The sequence below is a fragment of the Zeugodacus cucurbitae genome, chromosome 6 (genome assembly GCF_028554725.1).
Source record: "Zeugodacus cucurbitae isolate PBARC_wt_2022May chromosome 6, idZeuCucr1.2, whole genome shotgun sequence".
NCBI classification, from domain to species: domain Eukaryota; kingdom Metazoa; phylum Arthropoda; class Insecta; order Diptera; family Tephritidae; genus Zeugodacus; species Zeugodacus cucurbitae.
Genome location: NC_071671.1, coordinates 71,513,874 through 71,540,432, shown reverse-complemented (window position 1 = coordinate 71,540,432; position 26,559 = coordinate 71,513,874). Strand labels below are relative to the sequence as shown.

The window sequence follows — 26,559 nt, the reverse complement described above, 5'->3', positions numbered from 1 at the left end:
AAGATAAAACATAAATGAAATAAAAAAAAGGAAAGAAATGAAATTGAAAGATAGCAACACCAAGCCAATCGAGCATATGCGTACACGTATCTGTTTCTGCGTGTGTGTGTATCTCGGTGATGGCTGGCATCTCACGCCGACTGCAAGAAACGTGCTTTGAGGTCTTCAACCTCGCGTCGATTGCTTAGAAATGCGATATCGAGCGTTAAGTTGCGTTGCGTTCAATTTAATTTTCCATGCGAATATAACTCTTTGAAACTTCTGAACTGAGATTCTTTGACGTTTTGCGTCGTTTTTGTTTTGGTTAGCGTTTTGGTCAGCGCGCAGCCGGGAGTGGCCATCAGCGAGATGGCAGTGGCTCAGCGCCAGCTCACACAACCGTTCATGTGAGTGTGTGTGTGTGGCACTCACTTAAGCTGTCAGCCCTGGTCATTAGAATATTTTAATTGCCGCTGAAACAATGGTGCTGTAACAGCAGCAACAACAACAACAACAACAATGCGAAATATATTCAAAGACGCAAAGTAAAAGCAATGCGTGCTGGCTGCAGGTCTAATTCACTTACTAATGACCGCGCGATCGCCCAACTGACTGAGTGACTGACTGACTGATTGTTTGTCTAAGTGTCAGACAACTTCGGTTTCTTATTGTTCTAACATTTGTTGTTGCCTTCAAGTGGCCAATGCACGAGTGCCACAGCCACCTGTGTACTGCCCGCGGCCATTGGGGGTAACCTGAGGAGTTACTTCTTCTTACAGCCTAAAACTGTTGGTGGTCGTGGGGAGTCTGTGGAAAAAAGTTGATTTTTGCAATTTGAATTTTGCGTAAATTACAATTGAGTTTGACAAATGGCGACTCAAAGGGTCATTAATATAATACTATATGACCAATTGAGTTACAACAACAAAAGCAATGATGGGCAACATGCTCTCCATTCTAAATTACAACGTTTTGTTATTTATGCTCTCCACAAACACCATTAGGCAAATATATATATATATGTGTGTGTGTGTTTCAGCTTCTATATTGGCCTTTAAGCTGTTTTCTCTAATTTGCCACAAATTAATTCGAATTTTGGGCTCTGAGTCTTATAAGAAGCTACAGTTTCCGCGGCCAACACTTAATTATGACAACTTGAAGCTCTGTTTACATATTTCATTTGTTTGTTTACCTGACTCTTTAAATAAATAACTAATTCACCATTCTGAAGCCGCACTAATTGAAGCCGCTGCCATGTAAGCGGCAGAGATTAATTGTCTGTGGTCCGTTATCAAGGTTGCGCACATTTGGTTCGTTTGGGTGTATTTTCGTAATTATAGTCGGAAGATTCTCAAAAGACAACTTACAACTTACAAGTATGTAACACTAATTTTTGGCGCCTTAATTATGAAGCGGTTTTGGAAATAGTGATAGAGCTTTTGTATATTGGATAAGAGTGAAGAGAGAGGTTGAGTTACAAGCAAAGCTTAAGTCTCTTTGTTCGTGCTTTTATGTATACGGACTTACATATGCATACACAGAATAGGGTTACAGAGTATCGGAAGGGTTTAAGGAAGATTAGTGTTACAAAGAAGCGAGGAATATTTCCTAATCTAAATCGAGTATCGATAAAATCAATAAAATAATCGACTCTGCACATCACTATTCGAATGCAGCAATTTCCCCAAGAAGAAAAACAGTTTCAACATGTCGTTGCAACCCTTTCAAAAAACACTACGGTACTTAAAACCTTTCTCTGGCATTCCCGTTAATTAGGCACAATATACTGGCACTTACTGTGGGTAATTGAGAAAAACCAATGGAAAGAAATACCTTTAGTGCAAGTCACTTTCATTATCAAATCATTTTCACATCTTCATTACATTTCATAATACAACAAAAAAATGACAAAAGTGTCATCAGTAACCGGCGTGGTCATTGATCCAACGATGACATTGAGTTGAGTTGAGAAGTGACAAAAGCGTTTGTAATAAATGTCATGAAAATGAAAAGTCTTCAACTTGTTCAACAAAAAGTCTCACCTTTTCTTCGCTCGCATGCAATCAATATTTAATTATAAATTCTGAAGTCACCACAACAAATTACCGAACAGGTGAATTCGCAATAAATACCCGAGCTTTATGCACAAAAGTCTCAGCTATGAGCACTTAATATGCGCATAAATATTGGAAAGCACGTCACTGAGTAATTATAAGACTATTTCATGATTAGCAAATGCAAATTGCAGCCACCCACCACAACAACTAAAGCATTGGCAATGAATTTTACAATGGTGATTAATATTTATATTTTATTCTCTCTGATATTTGTTTGGAAAAGAAATTCTCTTAAACCAGGTATATTTATAAGATAATTGTAATGAACTAGAGTAAAATGAAAATAGATTTTCAAAAAATCATTAAATTCTCCGGAACAAAAATATAAAGTTTGGCTAGACATTTTGTGAAAGAAAAAATGAAGGTTCTATTGAAAAAGTTTCCTCTATACAATGGCTATTCTTCCAAGAACTGTGTTATAGAGTCTCTATTTTGTGACACCTCCTAATGCCACCTAATTTCAGTACCCATGACGATTGTTCCAATCTTTAAACGTGGTAAGTTTGATTCTTTATGAAATACACTTTGGAAGTCCCCAACAGGATCTACCGGTATTACGTAACCCCAATTTGAAGCACGCCACCTGCATGTAATACTAATTAATTCGTCAAACATCGTGTTTATCATGTGGAGAAAGTAAACAAAAATTTTCACCTACATGCGCATCACGTTTCGCAATAAACCCGATTGCTGAGACGAACACCAACAAATCGCTGCAGGAAACAGAGAAACACATACGAAAAATTTGCGAATTGCAAGCGTACATACTAAGCAGCTAGCTGTAAGCAATCGGCAACACGAAATGCCAGGCAAAAATCTAAAATTTTGCGAAAAAACATGAAAAACAGCTCAAACACCAACAATAACAGACATATATTGCGATAACGGCAATTTCGGCAAAATCAGATGAAAACCATTATTTCTAAAACAACGAAAACACGAAAGCGAATTGCAACGGTTGGGGCGAAACTCGTTGCGCTGCATTACAAACGGTCGTGTGAGTCAATGAGTGAGTGTGTGTGTGTGCAGCGTGTGGCTCGGCGATTAATTGGTTTACAATCAAGCCGCGTCGCGTCGCGTCCCGCTGTCTTACATAAGCGGCGTCGAGTGCGATTTTTGCATAATAATGAAGTAATAGGCGGCTGCGGCTATAACAGTTTAACTGTGTCGCAAAACTTCCCGTCAGATAAACGGACGATCAGATGAATTATAGGCACACAGACAGACACATGCATATCGTTCGAGTAGATTAACTGCAATTCCGGCGAATGCTTCGACGATTTTACAAATGCAACTCACATACACAAACAACAACAACAACATGTTTTGTTGTTAATGCACATGTTGGCTCTGGACCGTGGAGCGGGCGCTCATCTTCGCTCAGCGTGAAACAAAAGCCTCAAATTTATATGATTTTTATTGATCGTTAAATTCAGCACTAATCACTAATCGATTATAATTGCAAAAACACAAAGTGTTCGAACGATTAATTAACTTCATACGATGATGTAATGGCTGTTCGTTACAACAACAACAACAACAAAAACAACCGTTATAATAGGCCACCTAATGGTGGCATGTTACGAACATTTCAGGCATTCTTTCGTCGCTCTTCTCCCATACACCGCCACACATACATACACATTTAATAAGTGTGATTGTTGTTGGTGTTGTTGTTGGTGTTGAAAGATTAAAAATGTTACTGAATCGTTTCGATTCATATTTTACCTAACAATTAATACAAAATCGCTTAATCGCATTATTTATGCCGCTCAACGCATATTTGTTTAATTAATTGCTCTTTTTGGCCGATTTCATGCAAAATTCAATGCGAACAAATTTATGCACTTAATATTATGCAATATTTGCAATTTGTTGATTTCATTTATTTACAAATTGAATTTGCATATCGAAATGAAACTAATTTATGGAACTCAGGCAGCTCAGTTGAAGCTGGTTCTGCACACATGTCACGAACCAATTGTCCGAGAATTGTGAGATTTATGCACGTGCCTTTTAGAGGTTGGGCCTCTAACTCTAGAAAACATATGAGTATAGTTCGAATGGCGTCTCCCTACAAAAACGATTAAAACCTTTCAATCAACCCGACGTGAATATCAATAATAAGCTGCAAAGATGCAAATTTCATGTAAATGTCAATGCTAATACAATCACAATCCTGGGTGATCTTGTAATTGATCTCTAGAAATGTTTATTGTGGAATCAGTGCTACATTAGGTATATTTGCCTGACTAATATAGAATAAGTAATAAGTAATAAGTAAGTAAGTGAATAATTAAAAAAAAAATAATCAAACGATTAATTGTTATTTTTTTTTTAATTAGCTCATTGCAAAACTCATTATCGTACAAAAACTTAACTGGCAATCGGTCATCAATGAAATATTTTATTCGCCATTTTTAAAGTGGAAATTTGTTTCACACCTGGGAATATATTAGAATATAATTATTTGCTGCCAATAACACTTCTCACCTTTATGCTCTATCTAAGCCGCTAAAGTGTTTGATTGTTCTGAAAATTCGCATAGTTAGCCAAAAAGAAACGTCGACAATAAGCATGCAATCTTATCTAAGCTAATAAACAAATATGAAAATTGAAAGCATGCAATTTGTGTATAATTAATTTATAAAGGGTGATTTTTTAGATAGGTGGTTGTCAAGAGGAAACAAAATACATTCGAATTTGGCTTTATTTTAAAGAAAAGGGTTTGCCATTATGCTTAAAAACTGATTTCGGCCAAGTGACCGCCGCGGCTGACTAAATCAAGTAACAGCTGTCAAAAATACCTACTACGAAGAAAGAATTGCAGCTGTGAAAATGACATGCCTAAAAATCACCCTTTATTTATTTAAATAGGACTGTAGTTCATATTTATTTGATTCGAATTCAAGTTTCAGTTTCTCTCATTTCATTCCATTCACACCCAGAAACATTAGATTTCGAACTTTATTACTGAACTGAACACGAAGTCTATTCCACAAGTTAAGACGTTTTTATTCAACGAAGATGATCTTAGCATTTAGCCGCAAACTAACGAATAAGTTATGGTTCTTATATAGTGTCTTGGCGTAAGATCGCATCACAGTAAGTGTTTACTGTTAAATCACCTAGCCAGCTATAATTTTAAGTTCTTATTAAACGCTGTGTGTGCAGAAATTTACGCTGATTTATGGACATTTGATTTGCATCATATTCAACACTATCAAAACATCAGAAAAATTAAAGCTCTATGGTATTTCGCTATAATGCAGTGTGAAATTGATTTATTCTGAAATCAAGAATTATGCTAGTTTGTGGTTTGTTTATTTACTTTTTAAATTAATTTTCAATCACTTACTCAGAATCCAATGCATATAAAAATACAATGAAAAGATATAAATCCAACAAATCCTCATAATATATACCCCTCTGCTAGACACTGAAGACTTGGCTGAGCAGTTTAGATATTCTTCATACCGTAAGTATAGTACTGAGGTCTGGCAATAATTGCGTACGGGCAATGGCTGTAACTTACATTTTATTCGATTCCAGAATCAAAAGTTCAAGAATCCAACAGAATAATTTATTTTGTTATTTAATAATTATGTACTTCATACGAACACAAGACTTCATATACCATTCAAAAAATTAAAAATTAAACAACTAATAATGTAGCAAGTATCCCAGGTATGTAAACTTAAATCAAATTTTTAAAATAGCATGTTGAAGAGGATCGAATAATTAATATATATAATTAAAATAATATTTATTATTTTGTGAACTTCTGTCCATTAGCTAACTTCCCATTAGTGTTAAACAGCTGCAGTCACTTTCCTTCATAACTCTCACAACTCCGGCAATTTATGCACGCCTTATTTCCATATCTACACGTATGGGAGTAGCAGCATTTGTTTGTGAATATTTACTGTTAATAAATATCAACTCACCTTAGCTAAAATCGAATCCGCCAATTGTCAGCAAACAAATGAAGATAAATCTGGCTTTATTACTATTGTTGTTGTTGTTGTTTTTTGTTTAAATTTGTTTCGTTTTTGTTTATTTTGTTATTGATTTGATAAATGTCGTATATTAATGTTTTTCACTGATTAATATTTATGTTTAATAAAGAAATTAACGCATTCGGTCGCTAGAAAAATGCAAAAAAAAAAAAGAAATTTCATTAGAAAAACAAATTTGTGTGAAATTTTCGGAATTTTGTGTAGAAATTGAAGTGAGAAGCAATTTGTGTTGTTGTTATTGTTGGTTGTTAACTGTTTTACTATAATATTTGAGTTGTTGTTTTTATTGTTTACAATTTTGGCAAGTCGCCTTTATGCTAATTGCCGATATTAATTTGCATTTGTTTTAAGTCTGAAGCAAACGCCGAAAAATGAAGTCGCATGCAAAGTACCGTTAAATGGCTAATATATTTGCATACACACTCACAGCCAACTAAACGCTTGCTGCTGTGTGTGTGTGTGTGTGTGTGAGCAATAAAATGCTGAAAAGCCGCAACTCGCATAGCTTGCTGATTGTTTTTGTTGTTTTTCTGGTTCGATGATCTGGTTTTATTTTATTTATTTAAACTATTTGTGATTGTTGTTTTTACAGTTTTATTTTCAGTTGTTGTTGTTTTGCGCGCTAAAGTGCTTGCAGTTTTGGCCAGTATCTCGAAAATTGGCACAAAATCGGAATTTCGAAAACGGTAAATTGCAATAAAACGCCGCGAACTAGTGCGACGAGCGCAGAATTTTAGTGGGTTGAATTGGAAACCACACACACAGCCAGATACAAGTTTATGTATTTGTATTTAACGCAGAAAACGGGCGACCCGGTTAAAATCTCGAGCAGAAAGTTATACTTTTCCTTTTACTACGCGTTTTTTTCTTGTAATTAATATTTGGAGTGCCCCTGTTGCGCTGGTTCTGCGGTCGTTAAACTTAAGTTTCTTGTTTTTTTTTCGTTTTTTATTCAAAGAGTTCAAGATCGCTTAGTCTGCAAGTTCTTGCTGTTGGATTTTTCGTTTTTTTTTGTATTTTTGCTTCAAATGCCGCTTTTTTACCGGTTTTACTGGCGATCTTTAATTTCTCTGGCCAAGTTTACTACACTGTTGTTGTTTTCTTGTTGTTGGTAAATTGCATTGTGTCACATGTAAACCGAATTTCACTGTCGCCATAAACGAGCTACGCGCTTACAAAGTCACTGCAATTCGCTGCCGCTGTTAGGTTATTGTTGTTGTTGTTGAATGTGTGTAGGCGTGCGCTTGCAATGACAATTGGGTCTCAATGTCTCTTCACATTTAATATTTGAAGTCACTATTGTAAATGATTCACGAATGCACACGGAATATACGCTTTAACGGTACTTGTGTACATATGAACGAGTGTGTGTGAGCTCAACAAATATTCTATTCCATAACGTAAACTTTTTTGCAATTCTTTTTGCAAAGAAACGAAGCTTGAAACTATTATTAACTCACTTGTGATTTCTACACGCCTGCACACATACACATATACATAAGCGATATACGAAGGAGGAGTACCGAAATATATGTGTACATATGTTTGTATATTAATTGTTGGAAACTAAATTCTTTTGCTGTTTCGCTGTTTATTGCAATATTGCTGGTGTTAGATATTGAAAAGAAACTCTTTAAGACTCGTTTTCACGCGCGGCAACTCGTCTCGTGGTGGAGCACCCTTCTATGTCGCTATCGAAATCTCTACTGAAACTGGTGTTGCCACACAGAGCTGGCATTGAGCTCACTTCGCCGCCACCGTTGTTTGGCTGTTTGCCTGTAACCGCTTTGGTACTGCTATTGTTGTTGTCTTAGCCACCATGCCAACTGGTTTCTGGCCAAAACGCATACGCATTGAGCGCACCACTGAGCGCACCTTGAGCTTTCCGCTCTTGAGTGGAGCGGAGTTCGCTCCCAAGTGTCGGGTGCGCTGAGCGTTTGCGCTCAAGTGGTTTCTCACTTTTAAGTTTCAGGCAGTGACTCTACTCAACGCCATACCTGGTGAGGTGTGGTGAGTATTTGTTGGTCAACTTCAAATCGCCTAAGGGGTTGCTTTGGCGCGGATGAAGGACATCTAAGACAAATTGAAACGAATTTCGAAGAAAATTTGATCATCAAAGTTAGGGGGAAATCAAAAGTGAAATCTGTGTTAACTCTAATAGCACTCGTCTTCTGAGAAAAAATCTTCTGAACTAATCCCAAATTCCTTCGAAGTCATTATTATTTAAGGCGAGTCTTTAATCTCCAGTTTCGGTCGCTAGTAAGCTAATCCCATTACAGTCAACAGGCTAACAAATATTTTTCGATTAGTTATTTATGGAAAATCATACAAAATCCTTATTAACGACGCTCATATGGGTAAGTATACATCTCCATGCACACATATCGACAATCATAAAGCTCAACAATAGGAAACATAATGCTAATATACCTGCATATAACATTCATTCAAATAATTTTAATCAAACATGCGCACATACGAACAAGTCGAACCATGAAATACGAGTATGTACCTACACATGCTCCATGCGATTCTTGCGCGTAATTCTTCGATTAACTTGGCAATCAGCAAAGGGCAAAGCACCCTCCTTCTGCCATATAAAGAACTGAGTCTCCTCAGCGCTGCGCAGCTTTCATTCCCCGATGGGGTATGGGTGCCTGTCTGCGGCCGCAGCAAGGCATCTGCACCTGTTACACCAGCCGACGACGCAGCGCCCGGCCGAGTCAGGTGAAGGAGATGAGATTGTGCGGACGGCCAGAAGACGGAAGGAAGAAGCGCATAATATGACAGCAATGCTTTGCATGCTCCTTTGGGCATATTTATGCGTATGTCTGTCTGTCTGGCTTGTAGCGTGCGGGTTACTTCGGTACGTATGAGTACCTACCTGCTTTGGGGCGCTGGAGCTGTAGCTAATGCGCAAATATTCCTCACTTGGCAAACATTAAACTTTTTAATCCCTCCATTCGTTGGGCACACATTCGCGCAGCGAAATCCCATTTCCCTGGTGGACGATCATCATCATTATCACCAATAGTCAGACGTTCGGCCACGTAGGCAGACAGGGGGACGGACAGAGCGATCAGTTGGAGAATGGAGAATGGCATTGTGGACTACAGATCGAACCAGCCACGTCCGTTTTCTTTAGGGATGAGTAAGGCTTAATGCATGCACGTATATTATTTGTATCGCGATATTATTGAACTCACATTAGGGAGCTTCTCTTACCATGAAACTGACAGACAACTTGTACGGGCCTGAGGAGATTTTAAGGGTTTACTTTCGAAAAAAGCTTTAATAAATCAGAATAGTTAGTTAAATAAACACTTCAACTTCATAAGTAGAATGATGAAGAATCCTTTGGAACTTTGAAAAGTTATAATTCGTATTAAATAAGGTGCACCCTAATACATATGGACATCCTCCTTTTTTGATTTGCGTGCAATACTTATTGTTAGTGTGCTGGTGAGTTTCATTTTGTCATCATCGTCGTCCAGCCAAAGAAATGTATTTCAGAAGTGATGATACTCGGTTACTTGACTAACCGGCAACGCAGGCGATATAACTATTATGCACACAAATAGGCAAAAGGGACGCAAAATACACATCCTAGAACCCGGTAGGAAACCAAACTTGTATTGAATAAGGTTTCAAGATGAAAAGTTGAAAGATTAGGTGCTAAGAGCTCATTCAAATAACGGGAATCGTATAAATACGTATATAAATTATTAAAAAGCCAAGACGCTAGACAATTATATAACCTCCAAAGTTCAGAGAACCATTTAAAACACTTTGATTTGCATTCCGAGGGGCCTCCTTTCTGCTTATGCTCCTGATCTCGAGTCTCTTCACAGTGTTTGTCATGTTCTAAGCCAACTTTTTTGTTTTGTTATATTTTTTTTTTTGTTTTGCAAAAGTCTAGTTCTTCGAACCAATAGGCTGGGGTCCTTAGCCGCTGTTGTCAGCGTTGTTATTGTTGCTTTTGTTGTCGTAGATGGTGTTGCCGTTGATACTGTTCCTTCTACAGGTTCTCCGCTTGGTTGACTTTTATTGTGTCGCTTCTCTTATTTCGAAATTCGTACGAATGCTACAACATTTCAATGCCAAAACCGGTGTTGTCTGCGCAAAAAAAGAAAACAGCGTGCTCTTCATGCCGCTTGTTGTTTTCATTAACATGAACTAACCATTCCTTAGTTGATACTAGTCATCACTGTAGCAGTTTTTTATGCCTCCACATTGTTGTTGTTGTTGCTGTTAGTGCTGTTCTTCAATTATATATATCGTATGTGTGCTTGAGCTGGTCGGTCGCCTAAGCAGCTGCTGCCTCAGTCATCAAATGGGTTTACACAAGTCACAGCAGCAACAACAACAACAACATAAATGATATTCAGCCTACATGATACAGTGCAGCAGTGGAGTACATGGACACATACATGCATACATGTGTGTGTGTGTGTGTTCAAATGCGGTCGCATATGTGTGATTTTGTTCCCGAGTTATTAGTAAGATTGGATTGCTTGCCATTGGTTCCATTTCGAATCTCAACTCTTCCGCAGCTGTCCATCGATACGCCTCAAATCTGACTTGGCTTTGCTGGCTTCAAAATACTTCAGAGGGGCTTGTGACTGACTAAAGCTTTTATTGACAATTTGCAATCTAAAATGGTCCTTATTGTTTATAAAGCCTATTTTTGCTTATAAATATAAGAAGTTGAAGAATCCAACAAAACTTATATTCTAATAATATCTGAGGTCAATATAATTAATATAAGGAACGACTGCGTCTGCAGTTTTTTAACCAGAAGAAAAATGAGAATTCGAGATTGTAATCGATATAATGTTATAAAATAGATCAATCTATCTCCAACTATTGTTTCTATCGGGATATATGTGAGAGTAAAATAATTGTCCAAAATTAGTATAAACAATTTCAAAATAACTGTAAAAAGATTTTTTAATATTTTTTAAACTATTGCACTTATGTAGTAGCACTCGTAGAACTTGAAAAAATTTACGAAACTACGAGAGCGCACAGAGCGCTTCAGAGCGCGCGTCGTCAGAAATTGCAGAAAAATGTACTCATACTTTATATTTAAAAAGCCGGTTTTCTGCAATTCCTGCATTTGTTTACCTATTTAATTGTATTCTTTCTTTCGCTTTTTTGCCATCTATTTATGAGGTCTCTCTTGCGATTATTTTATACATTTTCTCACTCAAAGCGCACTCTCCTCTTTGAAAACGCACTCAATGCTTTTACACATTGCACTCAAACGAAATTTACCAAACTGTTATACGTGGTAAGTTTATGTACACCTCTCGCTTACGGAGAAAAAAACTAGTAAGTTTTAATAACCTATACTATACTAATGGAGGAAGTTTGTGGGTTGTCTAGTTTCGCCAGAAAACCCGATATACCTATAAATGCGCCTAATTTCGACACAAAATATGTAAAATGAAACTTATGAAAGCAAATTGAATATGCAGGCTTTTGTTACAAGGTCCAACCAGGAGAGCTTTTCGAATAACTCAGCGGGGTTTTATTAAACATTTTCCTTTTGGATGATATATTCAGCAGACAAGTGAAACGGCTCCTCCTCCTCCTATTAAATAACACTTGTACGGTTTTCTTGAGCATATACCACATTTTACAATTCTTTCGAACATTCCATTCAACTTTTTGCCATCCACTAATAAAACTATAGTTAACTCGCCCACAACTCTTTAGTTTTCTTTCCTTCGGTTTTCTTTACTTTTCAACACAATGAAAGTCAAGAATAATTTTCTATTTGTTAATTTGTTGAATATTAAAGTTGTTAATGGCAATTTTCAGCATTTCTCTTTTCGTTTGTATTTAATTCTATGAAAATTTGTTGCTGGCACATTTACGCAATTCCATTAAATTGTTTTCGTGTACAGCAGTTCCTCTTCGCTGGTAAGCCCATCAGCGACAGCGACAGCAAATGGCAAAAACCAAACAATATTTACCGTTCGACGATATGCTTTGTTGGCTGAGCTGACAGCCGCGCCACCACACAACGAGCAGCGCCGGAGTCAACACGACCGAAACGTCAACGGCAGCTCCAGCAAAGTCAGCGGCGCGCACCCGCCTTGCCTCCGCCTCCACACGCTTGGACCCAGGTGCTGAGCTGAGCAGTCATGTTGATCGCCGCAGGTGGAAGTCGGCAGCATGTTGGACAAAACCGTATGCCTCGCCCCCGGTGCCGGCGCTGGTGCCGGAGCGTTTCAAGCCCCGCACTCGCATTGTTGACATTCAAAGTGAATTTAATTTAACAGTTAATTAATTTTCGTCATTCCTTTGCGATTCTCTTCCACCGCTTTGTTACATAGTACTCGTAGTATTTGTTTTGCGCTGTTTATTAAGTGCGGTTTGGTGCGTGCGCTTTGTGGTCTCGCGCGCACTCTGTCATGGCAGAGTAAATAAATTGTTGTTATTGCATTTCTTTTTTCGGATTCGAATACCTCTCCTTCATTCATGAACTTTGACTTCGTTTTGCACTACTTCGCTCACGTAATTTATTCATATTTATATTTTTGTTGTGATTATCATAATTGTTATAACAACTTTGAAGATTTAGCAAGTTACTTCTCGGGCCGGATGGCGAAATTTGTCATGATTTTAGTGACATCCACAGAAACTTCTGATCTATCAGTATTCTAGCAGATTTTAGAATTCGAACTGAAATTACAAAGAATGGTCTTTACAAAACATGATAAGAGCCAATACTTCAAAGTGGTCTATACCGTAGCTTCTTTTTAAATATTAAGAAATATCATTGGTTTTATTTCATAAGATCAGTTTTCAAGAACCGAACTCTAGTTCTATCCAATGTTCTAAGTTCCAGACAATATTTTCATAGAAAAAATCTCAAATTTCTGCCAAATGCGGATTCGGTGCCGTCTTTGCAACTCCCAATTCTTGTCGAGTCTGTAATCGAGTAGTTCGAGGTCTTTATACAGTACACAGTATAAAGATCACACTGTTTTAAGTTGTTGATCCCTATGCCAAGTGAAAACCTGAGCACATTCTACTTAAAACATACCTCGCGAAGTTGGGAACCACCAACTAACGCAATGTGAACCACTCTGGCATACGTACGAACTAAAATCATAAAAGTTACCAATCCAATAGTTCACAATCTGCTGCACTGCAGTTGGTGTCACAGAGAGAGATACATTTTTCTGGTATTATCTGATGCGCATAAAAGAGTTCAATTAAGTACAACATTTGAAAAGGGATTTTAAGCTCACCTCTTCAACGAATATGGGAACAAGCAAAACCACTACCGTGCGGAAGAAGCGTTTGATCATATCGGTTTGTCTGGTGGCCGTTCACAAATGAACAGCGACATAGATTAGCACCTGCCAGCCAAAATGATGTCCTTCGGCGCCAACATATGTCACCAGGGGCTTCGATGTCAAAAACCGCAAATGCATGCAGACATGCAGATAAACCACGATGTGTAGGAGAATATATGGGTGACGGTTTTGTTCGCACCACCAAACGCAAATATATCAAAACATCAACAGCAACAGCAACAACAACAACAGTATTGGTGTCATCAATGAATCGCGGCACGTACGCAGACATGCAATTCTATTGTAGACGCATGCATACTTAGAAGCTTAATCATAGATGGACACATGCAGGCACAGGGGGATATGGAGGCGCAAGCTCACCGTCTGACAATCAAGCAATCAACGCAGCCGCCCATTACTGCCACCGACGCGTTGACCACACCGCCTCCACTGTCTTCTGCCTTCTGCCTTCTATGACATTGGCGGAGTTTATAATTTGCTTTTGCTTTTGCTGTTGTTGTTGTTGTTGATTATGCCACTAACTGCTGCATTGCAGACAATGTTGTGTGCCGTCGCGCATGTTGCACGAATAACAACGAGTCAATATGCCATTGTAATTCTCTGCATACATACATACATACATCCATATGTACGAGTGCATATTGGTTATGGCGGGTCAGTGAACCGCCCACCCAGAACATTAATTTAGTGGAATCCGTTATATTGCGTTGGCATCGCATAGCGGCTTTTGTATTTGTTGTGGCATTTTGCTAATCTTTGCGCTGAAAAAAAAACTGGAAAACACACAAATTCATTTCTCCAATAGCACAAAACGTTGCGTAGGCTCTGAAGCCGCTCGAATGGAAGCCACCAGTCGCGCGCTATTTATGCGACTCTGTGCGGCAGAGACCTCTCTCGCACAGCAGCTAGGTGGCGGATATTTCGTTAAGTTATTACAATTGATTGGAAATTTTACAGTTGCACACAATTGTTAGGGAACTCTATTTAGTAAAGAGATGGAAGAAGAAATCGCCACTTATTATTGAGTTAATATGTGGTCCTAATTCATTAAATGATTGAAGACTCAGTAAGACTCGAGATACAATTTCGGATGAAATAAGGGTACGGACCGAAAAACGTTTCGTGAACCCAGAATGTTTGGTTGGAGAGAACCTTTAAAACATGGAACTCCAACTAGTGATCCTTAGGGATCTACCTCTAATAAAAAAAACTTTATAAACATTCAGATACCAACGATCTAACTGGTACAGCGATAGACCGTCGAGATCGAATAGAACCATTGCCGTCTAGGGAAAAAGAGGGATTGATTTCAGCGAAGCGACAGAGGCCAAATATTTTGGTAAACTTGAGAATCCAAAACTTATATCAAAAGTTAGCAATATATATGTGTTAATCTCAAATTAAATAAACACTCTCATCCTCAAAAAGCTTTTACCCTCGTTAATGGTATGCTCTCAACCTCAATGGTATCAGAAAGGAATAAAAACTCTGAAGGCGACTAAAATGTGCTCTTATCTTCCCTTAACCAGACTCTTCACTTGTTTGCCAATAAAACCCATTTCGAGAGAGACCTTTAAATAACAGCCCGAAAGTGATCATGAAAGGCGTGAGTTGTGTACTAAGCGACTAAATTCTAATAAAATACCTTTGTCGCCATAAAAATTTGTCAAAGCCAAACACTTTTTCTGAGTGTGCAATTATAAAACAAACAGCCAGCACAACCGCAGCACCCGGAAGTGCCCAGGTACAGCAGCGCCTTATTGATATAGCGAAGGATCGCGGAACGACTCTGCAGAATTGCTGCGCATGCGCCGAATGATACTGCACACCACAAAGACTCGCGATGTTGAATATCCGCTTCGAAAGCGCTCGTCTCGCGCTCGCTGCCGCTCATAATGCTGCCAAATGGCAAGCGCTGCCAAACATTTACGATGTGTTCCAATGCCAATTTACGACAATTGTGGGCAATAAACATAAATATCGAGACATCGGCTGGACAAATAACGCCGCGCGAGCCAAAAGAAACGCGGCGACAAAAGCCACGAACACCACAACAATTTCTTGCTGTCGCGCGCTAATCTAGAGGTGCAAAGCTACACAAATCGTCGTCTGTACGTGTGTGTGTGTGTGTGTGAGTGCTGCGACGGTCAATTACCATCAATTTCACTTACACCTCGACTGAATTTGAATTATTAGCTGAAAAGATATTTCGGCAATTTTTCGAACTTAAAATTTGTTTTTTTTTTTATCTGTTGTTGGTGTTAATATTTTTGTCAGTTCTCTTGGAGTGAGTGTAACGGAATACGACCGTTGCGATAAGCAGTTGTTATTAATATTTTGCTTTTGACAAGGCAAGCGGAGGAGGCTGTGGCGGAGGCGGACAAAGAAATCTTTATTAATTCGCAGCCGCTTATAATAATGACATATGTATGTTTACCCAATATTTATGTGTATTACATGCAGCTGTCAGTGCGGCATCAACTCAGCAAAGAGGCAGATATAATCATAAAATGGCATCACAAATTCATGCGTTCAAATAAACAGAATTCTGACAAATTTGAATTAGGAAATACGAAACTTCCGCATTATGACGTTACTCATCACTTCTGTATATACATATATCTACTTATGTATATATATGTGTGTAGTTGTAGTAATATTGATCGAGAATGTTGCTTTAAGAATTACTATTTTTTTAACTTTGGTAATTGGTGATCCGTCTTGTTGATCGCAAGAAGCTAATAAATTGTCGGAAGCATAGCATCAGCATGAGCAGCAGCCCAGCTGTGGGATGATCGTTAAAAATTCATTATTGGTTTTGCTTGTCAAAATTGTTTACATTTCGCTAAATTCTAGCGAACACATAATTCGACATGTTCTCGCGGCTTCCCGCATAATTAATGATGAATGTGGAATGTGTTCAAATTTAGAATTTACAAAACACTTTTGTGGGTACACAGTAGCTTAGTATAATATATAATACGTATTTTAATAACTGGCCTGCCTCATAGAGACGATCGTCAAATAATTGAATTCTACTCCGAAAATATTTATCGTATTCTTAGTTGCCTTGAAACGATCTTTCATAGAGTCTTTAACACCGAAAGCAACTAGAATGGTTCTTCATTTAAGTAAGAGTTAATTACTAGACATGTCCACCGCATTGGTATGCCACACAATAGAGTTGCAACGGCAGTCGAGTTGCACATGCTTATACTCCAAAGAAGCTTTCAATCACCCATACGAGTATTTGTGATTTCCCCGTACAGTTACAGTTATAATAACTGTGTGTCTGCATTTTGGCTTTTCGTCAGTTATTTATGCGTGGCAATTAAGCTATGCCACAGCGACTTAGTTGCACCCTGCGACCGTGTGTCGCTTCATTTCAGCGCGGAGCAAAAACCAAATGCGAATGAGTGATGATGGCTTGGCGGTTTGCTCTGCAGGACTATGTTGTACCGTTAAGGGTCTAATTACAAAATTGTTCTATGTTGCAAGTGGCAACAATGTAACATACTCGTACATCGTAAATGTGGCAGCGCGGCGTGTTGTTGTGTGCGTGCTTGGTTGCAGACGAGTCCGTTGCACCCACAAGTTTCTACATTGCCATTTGTGCAAACTTCCTTGTTCGTTGATTAGTTGTTGTTGTTGTTGTGGTTTGTTTCGGTGGTCAACAAGTTATTTACCACAAAGTCAATGCCATAAAAGTGCAGTTAAATAGTGCCGTTGTGGCAAAGTAACTAATGAAAAAACAACAACGCTCTAGCCGATTTGCGAGCTCACACGTGCTGCTGCATTAGGGTGGTGCCGCACTTTTGGTGAAGTTCATAATTTTTTAATTTTTACTTGAGTGATCGATGTATAGCGGAGTCGACTAGAAAGAAATCGATGATGAGCGGGTATCCCATATTGATGTATAATAAAAGGCTTATCTGTTCATTTCTCAATGATACATTCAACTATCTTTCTGATACGATTTCTATGACTTATTATAAAATCGTCAATTGTATTAATTTCATTACCAAAGTAATCAAAGATCACATTAGTCTTGTTAGTGAGTTTAAATATAGTTTCCTTTAAGGACCTCCTTATTGTTGACAGTGCCTAACTCGCACCTATATCCCTGGTACTCGCGTTGGCAATAGTGCTCGTTTGCATGCAGATTTCTTTCTGCCGCTTTAACTGTCTGAGTCTCAAGGAAGAACACAATCACACAGAGACACTCTCACATAGTTTGTGCCCACATTTGTATTTCTGCTGACTTTTATGTCTTGTTTGCTTAAATACACATTTAAAATTCCTCTTATCAATTTCCGTGCCATTAAGATGTCAGCATTTGAGTTGTCGCATTGTCAGTTGCAATTCGATGTTGTTGTTGTATTGCCAAAGTAAGCAATGCCTGCTTATAGGTGCATACATATGTGTTGTTGTTGTTGTTGGTGGTGGCATGTGTAACTTCACTTGATTGGTTATATTATTTGCGCAAATAACACATTCCCATAATCAAGCAAGTCTTACTCGAGCCGCTGAGCTGAAGGAATGCTTTTACTGATGTTTTTGTTGTTGGCGGTGGCACTGATTGAAAGGAACCCTCTTGCAACTTGAAGACATCAAATATTCTGTGCTGATTTTTGTGTTTCCAATACAAGTTCAGACACCTTATTGGAAAAAATATTTTTTTTTTAATTCTTTATGTATGATTTAACTAGTCAAGTGTGTTGTCGGACTAAGAACTGAAATTTCGATTTTAATTTCGCAGAATCGAAATTTTTCAAATTAACTTCACGTCTTCATTGAACTGGAAACTCATAAAAGTGTGAGTCTTCGCTGTGCGCTGGGCAATTAAGCACTTGAACTGTTATAAAAGCCACAGCAACCGCAGCCAAGTTCGCCAACTTCAATTTAACTGTTCTCGCACTTGCTTCCTGGCATGCCTCCATTGGGTAGAGAGCGTTCTGTGCCAGCAAGCAGCTTGTTGCATGCAAATATGACATAACAAATTACGTAAAGTGCAGATTAATCGAACAGCACCTGATTGGCCAGCCATGAAGCGTTTGCCAGCTGCTCGTCGCATTGTGTTTTGTAATAAGAACTGCGGAAGATTTAAGAACACTGAACGCCAAGTTCTTCTTGCTTTTGTTTGCAGCACACTACAACAACAATCTGTGCAAAAAATTGCATTCGTGACCAGCTTCACAGCCAGCCTTGCGCACGTTTGTCCCTTCCTTTCGCGCAGGCATGCGCATACGCAGGCGCAGGCGATCGACGCAGCATAATCAGCGCCTAAGCATCACTCCAGCGTCCATTATAACACCTTGTCGATCATAATAATTGCATCGAACGCCGCTAAATGAACCCTAATGTTATGTTTGCACACGGTTATGCAAACAAAAGCAATGCGCTTGCCACATGGCCACATGCCACAATGCAACAAACTGGAGCTGCCGATCGATATTGCCGCAGCAACGGCTGGAGCTCGTAACAAAGTAACGGCTGGTTGCGGCTGGGAAATGCAAATCAAATACTAATGATGTTATGGTTGTTGTTGTTGTTGTTGTTAGTCATCTTATTGAACGTCCTTGTTGTTGCACTTTATGCACCATTTAGTCTTGTTACTCCCTAAGTTCGGTTTGCTTTGCTGCAGCGCCGTTCTTATTCTCGCGCCAGCGCACCATCCGCCGCGGCTGAGTAGGCTTTGTGGCTGAGCAGGAAGAAAATTATATTATTACCATTTGACATGCAATCTGACAAGTGTTTGGATAAGCGTTTCCTGGGCTTGTGATTATTTATTTCACATCTCTTGTGCTGTCTTACGCATTCGGCAAGCACAGTTTCCTTTTACACACACACAAAGCGCTGGACGATCGGCTAATTTCCTCTGCACCATTGGAGGTCAGGTTGACCTCGACGGTAAGTCAGATGCGCCGATTCGAAACTACATTCAAACATATCCACACATTTATGAAAGCGCTGCTGTTCTAAACTCTACTCGGCAGTTTGAAATAAAACACAGTGCAGTGATAATTAGAGATATTAGCATATCTATAGCAAATATGTATATAGTTTGGGGGTGCATAAGACTGTAGGCTTTTAGAAGATTATCCGCTAGAAACCCAGAAAGAAAGAAAGTTGAAATCTAACCTAGGAGGCTAGCTCATAATCGAAATAAATGGAGGAATCTCATTGTGACCCTTTGCTTCCCCGAGGATGCACACGATACAATATATATTACCGAAGTTCTTTACACTCTTATGCACCGTTAAAATACACACACACACACCGAATACAAGCGTTACAAAGTAATGACAGCGGCACTCTCATAAATGTCCATCACGAAGAGTCTACAAGCACGAAATAAATAAAGAGTGTTGCATTCCTGTGGACACTAAAGAACTGCCAACGATATCGTTGTCGGTGAGTGTGATAATATGGCGAAATTTTATTGACATTGGCGTCAGTCGACAATTATTACGTCAAGTGGTTATGGCCGGTAGCTACCGGCGGTCAGTAGCACCAGCCAACAGGCCGGCCGCCGAAGACTACGGCAGTCAGTTGGTGCGCATGCGCAGCTAGCCATGTGAGTACAAGTATTTAAGCCATGCATATGCAAATTGCGCTTCCGGCTTTGACTTCTACTGACTCTTAAAGACGCATGTTTTTGTGTATTGGTTTTCGCTGCAGGTGCGCAGTACTTCATGCCACGAGTATTGACCGCATCGTCACGATGTCTATCGTCAAATTGATTTGCATGTTTATTGCGCCAAAAGCAACGGGAGTCAAACGCCTTTTTGGTGATCGACCACAATTCTAAACATTATTGGCTGTCTACAATGTTGCAGTGTATTTTTCTAAGAATAATTAATGGAGTCACAGTACTCATAATGTCTTCGATGGAAAAATATTGACACACTACCAGATTCGCAGAAATACCTTATCATAGTAAAAATATTTGCTTTTGTATCATGACCGAAAGTCATAGGATTAATAATGATTAGACCCATCGGTAGACTCACTGCATTCCTCAAAAATATAATATTTGCCAATATTTCGGACGGACAATATCTGTACTTGAAATGAGTTAAGCTTCCGTTGTTGGAATTTCGAAATTCTAAGAAATTGTAGGATTCTCAAAATATTTATAATATCCCAACATTCTTCTAGCAATCTATGAGTAACGCAGGCGTTATGTTTATCACTACCGAACATTTTCCAGTTTCAACTTTAACCTCACACTTTAACCCTGACTACATACTCTGCCATTGGAAGAATTCTGCGCTTCTAAGAGTCTTTAGAAATTGGTTATTACGAGTATTTGCAACGTCAATGCAGCGTCCAATCAATGCTCAAACGCGTTATTAGCAATAATTGGATACAAATCGTCATTACATCGGCAACATGTCCCAAGCAAACAGCACAAGCTGCGCCGGAGCGCGCAACAATTGCAGCGCCATCAGAGCCATTGAGTGCCACCAACGCCACGAGTAGCCGCCGCGCAACATATCTAATCTCCACGCCAATGTAACAAATTGCTGTTAGACGCTGCTGCAGCCGCTGCGGCTCTAAGTAAACACATGCGAACTGCAGGTACGAACAATGTTAGGACGTTGGACGTTATGTGTGCCACATGCAACAAAAACAAACACACACGCATTTTGGTTAATACTGGTTCCACCACATTTAATTTTATTACTCCTCGAAGTACTCACTAAGAAATTTTCACATCACCTCTGTGTGTAATCGCACGTGCAACTCTCTCTGCGAATGTGTGGATTGGTGGCAATGGGTATTCCTTACATTTGTTGTTGTTATTGCTTGTTATTGGTATTGTCATCAGTGAAATGACTGTAGCGAAACATGCCAACACTGACCTACGACCGTTGGCGCGCTGCGACAGCCGGTCACTCGTCCACTGCTTTGGCCGGCTTTGTTCGGCTTCTCATGGCACTTTTGAACTTCAATAAGGCGAACGACTGGAATTGGCATATTTCACTTGGCATTGGGTGTTCGGTTAATAACAATTTGTAAACTGGAAATTTGATACGAGTCAAGGAATTCAATTCAATTGGCCAATAGATTGAAAAAACTTGCTGAAAAGCTTTGACGACGCACATACGAGGTGGAAGAATCTCTTAATGTACAGACGTTTGTTAGAAAAGAATATTACAAATGGCGACACATAGTTGGTAAATCCTTTAAGTAAGAGAGGCAAGATTAAAATGCACCTAAGTTGAGGGGAAATGTCTTCCACCAGACTGCTGATAACACGATTACAGACCTTACCGAACAACAGGAGAATTATGGCAGGAACTATGTACTAGTCTTATTTCTGGATTTCGAAGAACCGTGGATCTTGGCTTTATATTCCGAAAACTATACAAATGATCTTTTATTTATTTTCGATTATTTTCGACTTCAAAGAGGTTCTTCTGATTATAAAGTTCATTTGATAGTTCAAACCGAAGTCAAAATTATTATTGTTTTAGACGCTTGTATGTACATACGTATAATATTTAGCAATACTCTGAAAAGACTCTCTTCAGAGCATATAGTGTACCCATATTATTTATATATATATATATATATATATATCTTCCAGCTAGTTATAAGCGGTATACTTCGTGAACCAATACAAGTCAATGGACAGAGATCAGTGGGACACAATCACAGAAGTCATTTTGGGCAGATCAAGCAGGAAGTTATCAGCGGCGAAATGGGCATATTGCCACGCCGAGTGGCACATAGCGCATTACCAAAGCGCTAGAAAATATCTATATACCCCGACTAATAGCATTTGCAGTTATTGTAATATGAGTTCATGGTACGAAGAATGGCAGCAACCACACTACACAAACCAATGTGAGCTGAGCTCATTGTAGCAGCAGAAGAAGAAGAACAAGGTAGCGATTTGGCGAAATGGCAAATGCCGCATTATTACTATTATTTCCACTTATTGAGCAGCGTCAGTGGCAGCGACGGCGGTGGCGGTGGTGGTGGCAGCAGCAGCCCACTTACTGGCAGCAGGCGCATCCAGTGAAATTGCTGTACACTACGCTTCTACTATTTGCTCGGAGCTCGCGCACATCTTTATCGCGTCCCAATCAGACCGCTGCGCAGCGCTGAGATCGTTCAAGCGGCAGCGGTGGAGACTCGGGAGCGCCTTGCAGCGGCACATGCAGATCACCGCCCTCCTTTGCACCCGCAATGTCCGATGCGCATGCGGTCAATTCAAATTGATCTTGCGGCCGCCATCTAGCGCTGCTGGCAGCAGGTACATGCCACCTTTGCTACAAGGTGTCGCGCATGCGCACAAAACCTTTGCCAATATGTGGCTTCACGTCTCTCAATGTATGTATGTATGTGTGTGTGTGTGTGTGAGTTTGTAATTGTGGCAGAAAATTCAATCATCATTACGGCAAATACATACGGTTATTGATGCCGTTGCCACCGTTTTGTTCTTGCTCTCTTGCTGCGCCTCGGCCGCTAATGCACGGCTTTTTATTGCACTCGTAGCAACAATTTTGGTTAATTTGCAAAACGTGATCGACACACGGCCGATTGCTGCTCGCCACTGTGGGCTCGGCGTGTGGTGGGGGGTGGTTGCTGTGCTGCAACCCAAACTGCATACGTGTTTTATGAAAATAAAATATTTCTGCCATTTTCGAGCAGTCTGATGCCACCACCTCCGAAAACTGTTGGTTGCATCTACCCCCCGGCTGTGAACAAGCAACTCAGCGCTGCCTAAAAACAATAAACTCTTTCTTTTTATTTATTGCACCTCAGCAGTCGTCAACAGCAATTACCGGCCGCAACAACAACGTCAACAGCAGCCTCCGTCTCAGCCTGAGCCTCAGCGTCTTCGAATCTTCAAAGCTAAATTGCTGCGATGACATTCACCGCAATTTATTAGCTATGTTTGCCGACATTTGCCGAATTGTTTAATGGAAGACAGCGCAACGGCAAATCGCAATCAAGTACTGCTGTTTTACGGTTTTACGAGTGTGTACCTTTAATACTCTAACACGGCTCTTAATAGGTCAAGTCTCTGTGCGCTGTGTGCCCTGTAGGAATAACATAAGCTTCATTTCGTTTTAACTTGAACTCGATGGTATATATAAAGTAGAAGAGATGCTATGAATATATCGAGGAAAATGTTTCCTGCTCATTTTATCGAATTTAAGTTTCCATACCCATCCTACGATCGTCGAACATTTTGGATCTCAATGTTGTCCAACGGAAAGCTTCACTATTAAACATATTACAAACAGAAAATTTATTTCTTGAAATTTAAATGTGGTTTCTCCAAAATTTCCTTAAAACATAGCTTTGTAGAACTGCAAGTTTTGTTGGGTCTAAATCTGGATCGACCTCCTTTTCATAAACTCGACTGCCCTACGACCGAAGTGAAGTAGAAATCGTAATTCTTCTACTACTTAAAAATTTATTGAAATGTATTTTTTATATTAAAATTAAAATTGTTTCCAAATGGTTAATAAACAAAATTTATAAAGGGTCGTGGAATTCGCTAAATTGCAATTGTTTGGTGTTTTGGGGGCTGCGGTCAAATATACTGATCCTAATTAAATACCATCACCACCGATGAAAAATTATTTAATTTCAGCCGTTGATCGCACCTCATTTGCATAAGGAAGGCTATGAGATACTATATTTTTCTTATGCTCTTTCTTGATGTCGCGGGCCTACTTTAATCAACCGTAGTCAACAGATATCAACAGAGCCAACACTAGATATAAAGAAACTTAAGGGTATAAATAGCTCCACTTGATGGACCCTCTATTGTATGCATGTATACCAATGTAGGTATGCGATTTATCGGTCTAAAATGCCGTGTTCTACACTTTTATATGGGGGAAATGAATTTACGAGTTTATTGAAGATGGTTTTTATTTAAGTTTGCTTAGCGCTAAGTGGATGCATTGAGGCGATGGAAGCAAGCGGTGGATCTCCATTGATCGTCAGCCGAAATGTCAGCTGGCCGAGCCATAGAAGGAAATTGAGGTTTACAAGCTTGTGTTAAATGGCAAGCAAGCATGGAAGTTAGAAGTTTTGTGGAATTCGTTAATGCCATTTGTTGTACCGTTATAGAACGAATGCATGGCTGGCGCATCCATGATGGAGAAGCACTAATATGTCAATATACTATAAAGTATGCAAAGATTTTCTTTCATATGTGGCATACTTACATATGGATATATATGTATGTGTGTGTTTGTATGTTGTGCCGCTGCCCATGATTGAATAAATATTTGCGCAAACAAGCGCATAAGCAAATTAAGTGCCGCAAATAATCGAGCATTCGAAGAAAATTGCACAAATTAATTTGGCTGCCAATGAGCGTACTGACTCACGTCGAGGCGAAGTGCAACAAATTGAGGGAATCACATGGTAGACGAGAATTGACTGCCAGCGTCAAACACCATCTAAATATTATGCAGCAAACAGTACACACATAGTCACCGATATGCTAGTTAAAGGAATGAATAAATAATCGTTCGACCATAACTGCCAATCATAATTGGCAGTCCGCAGCTCCCCTTTATTCTATAGCGCTCTTCTATCTATCTACAGGCCATTTGAGGCTGCGTTATTTGTTTTTGAAGCGGATGGCGCCAAGTGCCATTGAATTGGCGCACTCATTTTGCCACTCACAACAGCTCTACAGCTGTGGGTATCAATTCGTGCAACGCCAGCGCCACACCGCCACCACCAACAACACTGACAGTGCCGCTGCCAACTCTTATTTCATCAAACTCGGATTGTACTCTCATTTTTCATGTGAAGGTCGTGCCGCACAGCACAGTACAGCGGCAGAAGCTGTATGCCCCATGAAAGAGCAGCTGCAAACGGCAGCAACATTTCACAGGTAGCAACAATTGTTACTTTCAATTCGCTTTAATTGAGCATAAAAAATTGCTCTAGAAAAACGAACGACAGCGAGCTGGCTGGCTGGTATTTCAGCTTCATGTACTCATATACTTAAGTTCTTTCTGCAAGGTGTTCTTAGCATTCCTCTTATTGAGAGCTTGCAATCAATTAGTCAATTACATCAGATGTTTCCTCTGCACGATCGATGACTCTTAATGCTAAGAGCTGATCGCATTGTTTCCAATTACTTTGAGAATACTTGTATCGTGTCCACTGCTCCTCATTGTAATGTGTACTAATATTGTTTTCTGCATCTTTTTTCGTTATTGACAATATAAGGATATCTAAGTGTAGCTTTACATTTGCAATTCAGTCTCGTGGCGCCAATGTCTGTTCAGAGTTTGACTAAAGCTCAATCTACAGAATATATTGCGCATGGAAATGAAACTCGATCGAATGTGAAATGCTGCAGATGATTATAGGGGAGTTTAAAATAGAATGAGAATTAGTCATATTCGATGTAGCATTTTAAGAAGTCTATAAACATGTAATGTCTGTTTGAGAAAACCATCTAATCTCTACTCATAAACTCATAAGTGATATTCAATAAAGAGCTTAGATAGGTAGATAAGTATAGTGAATGTCAGATAAAGCGCCTAGGCCTTTATGACGCTCATTGTGAATTCACCGGGACTAGATTTCCCTTACACTACAATGTCCTCTTTGAACCCCTCTTGAACCACTCTGTGGCCTTAATGAAGTTGAACAACTCAAATGTTTAATGTTTGCAACCTTCGAGATGTCGCCAATAAAACCGTATCCGATTGTTGCGATTCAATTCCATTCGCATAGAAGATATACAACAGTCTCTTCTTCTTTTACTTCTCGACAGCTCCTACAGTAGTCATTGTATGGTATCCCCAGTCTGTTGGTGTGTCTTCCGATGCCCATTTAGTACTAATTTTTTAAACTCTTACAAAATTATTTCCAATATTTTTGGGAATTCGTTCAACAACCTCGTCTGCCCTATATATGAAACTACCCATGTCCAAACATATCGTTTATGCTTCGTCACTGTTATTTCCGTGAAGCTATTTTGCATGAATTTGTACCATTTAATAATATATATATAGCAGGTATGTATTTGTAGAAAGTACTAGGCGCCAATTTGTCATCTGTCACAAATTACATTTTAATCGCTTCTTAAGTACACATTATTGCTTCGAC

General features: G+C 39.3%; 1 protein-coding gene across 4 annotated transcripts in view; it reads right to left on the bottom strand.

Moving 5' to 3' along the window:
- The window catches only part of LOC105221312 (hypothetical protein), a 134,646-nt gene extending 126,805 nt beyond the window's left edge, over positions 1-7,841 (bottom strand). For 2 of the 4 annotated variants that reach the window (XM_011198170.3, XM_054233210.1), the window contains exons 1-2: positions 7,576-7,841; positions 6,044-6,243 (exon numbers count right to left, since the gene is read on the bottom strand). The gene's annotated coding sequence lies outside the window, so the exon portion shown is untranslated. Of the gene's footprint in view, positions 1-6,043; positions 6,244-6,507 lie in introns of all 4 variants that reach the window. The other 2 variants (XM_054233209.1, XM_029046244.2) reach the window with 2 other exon arrangements.
- Positions 7,842-26,559: the final 18,718 nt, after the last annotated feature.